This window comes from Echinops telfairi, unplaced genomic scaffold (assembly GCF_000313985.2).
Source record: "Echinops telfairi isolate 266 unplaced genomic scaffold, ASM31398v2 ScPeMD7_3533;HRSCAF=4204_0, whole genome shotgun sequence".
NCBI lineage: Eukaryota > Metazoa > Chordata > Mammalia > Afrosoricida > Tenrecidae > Echinops > Echinops telfairi.
Window position 1 is genome coordinate 17,387,360 of NW_022107431.1, and position 4,277 is coordinate 17,391,636.

A 4,277-nucleotide genomic window follows, 5' to 3' on the forward strand; every position below is an offset into this window, starting at 1 on the left:
CCACATTTGCTTATGCACCCATTTGTCTGCAGCGATCGTATTGGGGAGGTGAGCACATGATGATATGATTTTTTTGTTCTCCATGTCTACTGTTGTAACAAATGTATTGGTTGTTCAAACAAGGGCAGTGCATGGTTTACCACTCTGTCTCCCGGCCCACTGTCCTCATTACTGTGCCACTGAGCTGGCTGCACACATTCTGTATTTGCTTGGGCGGAAAGCTGAATGAGGACACCAGATCAATGACTTGTCTCCAACTGATGCTTCCAACCTTGTGAGTCTTCCCATGGACAGAAGACTGCTTTATGAGTCTCCCCACAGTCCAATACTCACTTGAAGTAGTTACTCTTCCGTCCTTCTGCTAACATTCCCCTACTTCTCCACGTGGCCACGCCACCTGGAGCTGCTTCTCCTTACTGTCTGCAGGGTTCCACACATCGGGTCCAGCAGGCTGAGACAATTTTCCTCAGATGCCTTCTCTAGGATCAGTCCGGCCGACATCTTGGACGATTCCCTCAAGAGGTGGACAGCCCACCCCACGTGACTTCCCCTGACGTCACCTTTGTTTTTCTTTAGCCCTTTCATCATTCCGTTGGCCCCACTTTGGACCTTGGCAATCCCATGACTGTACCAGCCTCTAAACTGTAGAGACCGATAGCCTACCCTGGGGCACCATCTCCTAGGTCCTTCAGCACACTCGCTCCACACGCCCTTCACATCTGTCCTGTGAGCTCCCACGGCCTCAGGGCCCTTTCTCCAGCCAGTTCCTCACCTCCCTTTTAACTAGTCCTTTCTCATCATGCCATAAATCTGCACCATCTGCTACTGGAGCCAGTAGCCATATGTGGCTTTTAAATTTTAAATTAAAAACTTAGTTCCGTAGTAAATAATGTGCAGGCTGTATCTGACCTCCTCTGGCTATGCAAGGGAGGAGAATTCAACTGCACCTAAGTGCCATAAAGTAGAGGTCTGACGGCCCTCTGCCCTCCCTCTTTCTTTCCCCTATTGTGACACCCACGATTGCTCCCACTGCACTCTAATTCTCTGCCAGGTTTGATCATCTGTTTTGAATGGCCACAAAAGTAGTCACTATTGAGGGGGTTTATTAGGGAAGAGACCAGGTCACCACAAGCCAGCATAAAAAAACATTACGGATTTAGACATTGGTCCACCTCTCCTCAGCCAACAGCCGAGTCTCGCTGTAGTCTTCCGTTTCTCCCCATGCGGTCCCTTGGCCTTTGCCTCATTGGGCCAAAAAGCCAGCCCGCTGCTTGGCTTCACAGTGTTAGTGCTGCTCCTGTGTTCTGTCTCATGGTCTCCATGCCGCAGCGCCGGACTCTGTGACTTCAGAGATAAGTCACCGGTGGCTCTTCTTCTGATGGTCCTGGGGGTTTCCTCTGTGTGTCTGAGCTGGCTCTTCCATTCAGAGGAGTGGCTTCTTTCAGCAGGAAACAAAAGGGTGGTGACTACGACTAAGACGGAGAGTCAGAATCCATCATAAGTTAGTCCTGTCCACTAGCCTAACAGAGAACCACCCCTACCCCCAATGGGATTATAACCACAAGCATAGAGATTAGAATCTAGAATCCATCACAGAAGGGTGGTGGCCAGAGGAGCCATAGAAATTGACCACGTCTCCCTTAGTCACACTGACCACATTTCAAGTGCTCAACAGCCACCTGTAGCTAATGCTGCTGCTGGTTCTTCTAAATAAACAAAAGGTGAAGAGGAGTTGATTCCGACACATGAGTGGAACTGCCGCACGGGGTTTCCTTGGTTGTCATTGTTCAGACCCAGATCACCAGGACTCTCTGCCACGGAGCCACTGGGTGGGTTGGGACTACCAGCCTTTCAGTTAGCTGCTAATTCCAAGCCCCATATGCCACTCTGGAACCCCATCCTCTAGTTCTTAAACTCTAGAGGGGAGCCCTGGTGGCAGAATGGTTTTGAGTTAGGCCGTGATCAGCAAGGTCAGCAGTTCAAAACCATCTGATGCTCCTCAGGAGAAAGATGAGGATCTCTACTCCCATAAAGAGTTACAGTCTCCAAACCCCACAGGGCAGTTCTGCCCTGTCCTACAGAGTCTCCATGAGTCAGAATCAACTCACGGTGGATTCCTCATGGTTTCTCCCTTTTTCTTTCTGGCCTGAAATCCCCTGCACAATCTCATTCACATCTAACCTTTGAAATCCCCCCACCCCCAATATGGTGCAAAAACTTGGCAGAGACTTGGGGAGAGTAAGATCCTTGGGCCTGAGCTGCATCTCGAGCCAGCCCGTCCTTGGACTTTTCAGGCTTGTGAGCCAATAAGCTCCTTTTATTGTCTGAGGCCCCTGAGTGGAACTTTTAGTCTCTGTGTCCCCAAGACTCTTCACTGAAGAGATGCCCTAGTCTCGTGATTTCGACATTCTGAAGATACCACAGTACCGCCATGTCTTATCTCTCCTGTCACTGTGCTCCAGCCCCTCCCTACTGCTGCAGGGGAAGCCACTTGAAACATATATTTTTTCATTCTTCTTCCAGGTCAGTGGGAGAGCTTATTCCTATAACGTGGTGGGCTTTAGTCTCTAAAACCCAAACAAAGTAAACCCACTGCTATTGTGTTGATTTGACTTACATCCACCCCTCTGGGACAGAGTGGGAGTGCCCCTTTGGGTTCCCAAGACGAAATGACGAAATCTTTACCGCAGTGGACAGTCTCATCTTCCTCCTGAAGAGCGGTCAGGGCTCAAACCGGTAACCTTGCAGTCAGCCGCTCAATGCGTAATCCACGTTCCCACCAAACCAAATCCCCAAACCACACCCTCACGTTGATTCTGACTCCTATCAACCTTGAAAGAGGCTGTAAATCTTTACGGGAGCAGACAGCCTCCTCGTTCTCACACAGTTACCCAACGGCACCCTTCTTTTAAGACGTATCATTCCTGAGGGTGCCATTCCATAGGGCACTGTATTCGTTTCCAGTCGCTGTTCATCAAAAGTTCCACATCCAGGGTGGTTTAAAGTCACAGAAATTCGTTCTCTCATGGAGCTGAGAGCCGGACGTCTGAACTCGAGGTGCATCAGGCCCTTGCTTCTTTCGGCGAGTCGCAGCCACAGGCATCCTTTGGCTTGTGGCAGTACCGCTAAGTCTGCCACCGTCTTTCCAAGCCGGGCCTTCTCTCTCCTGCACCTTTCTGTCTGCTTCCCACTGATATTGATAAGAATGTCTCCCACTGCATTTAGGGCCCACCCCTGGTGACACAGTGGCTATGGTGCTGGGCTGCTAACCCATAGCTCGGCTCAAGCCCACCAGGAGCTTCATGGGAGAAAGTTGTGGCCGTCTGCTCCTGTAAACATTAATCTAGTATGATCTCCACTGGAGGGTTCTCAACATCATTATTTTTCTCCAACTAAGGTCATGTTCACAGGGTTGAGTGGACTTATCTTGGGGGTGGGGGTGGGGAGAGTGGCACTATTCAACTCACAACAGGCACCAGACTAAACAAATGTCTCTGGGCCACCCCGTGCGCCCTGTCATCACTTTGTCCTTTGCTAGTGGGCTATCATCCCACTTGCCTTCCTGCTCCATCTACCCTCCTCCCTCCCTGCTCTGTGACTGCCTCGCTCCCCTGCGAGCAGAGCCTGCTTTTGAATCAGCAGAGTGCAGGCGCTGTAGCTTTGAGTGCTCCAGGAAGCATGCCCAACGGGGAGCACTGCCAAGCTTTCCAAGGACAGAGAACTGGCTCCAACTTGTCCATTAGAGTCATCGAGATGCGTTTGTCTGGGTCGGGCCGTGGAAGTCCACCTTCTCTGTCGCCTGATTTACTGGATTAATACCCGGTTCTACCCCACCACTTTCATCTAATTGGATGCAGATGAAACATGAATCTTAGTCGAGTGAATTTGGAAACTAGTTCCCTGGGAGCGTAGCGTGAGATCAGTTCCCTGCCCTGAGAATGTGGGACTCCCACTACAGTGGGGGGCTTGTGCAGGACAGAGAAGTGGGTTCACCCAGGGCCAAACCCAATTAACTAGAGACCATGCAAACCTGTTCTACTTCAGCAACTGTCCCTAATCCAGGTTTCTACAGGGAAACCACTCTTGGTGCTTGTTACGAAATGCTGATCTTTATCGCTCCACTGGGAATCACCTGCTAGACCACTCAGATGTCTAAAATTGCTAAAGAGACCACATGTGCCTAATGATTCATGAGCCTTCCCCACTGGAAAACAAATCATATTTAAGTGTGTGTGGTGTGTGTGTGTGTGTGTGTGTGTGTGGAGGGGGGCGGGGGG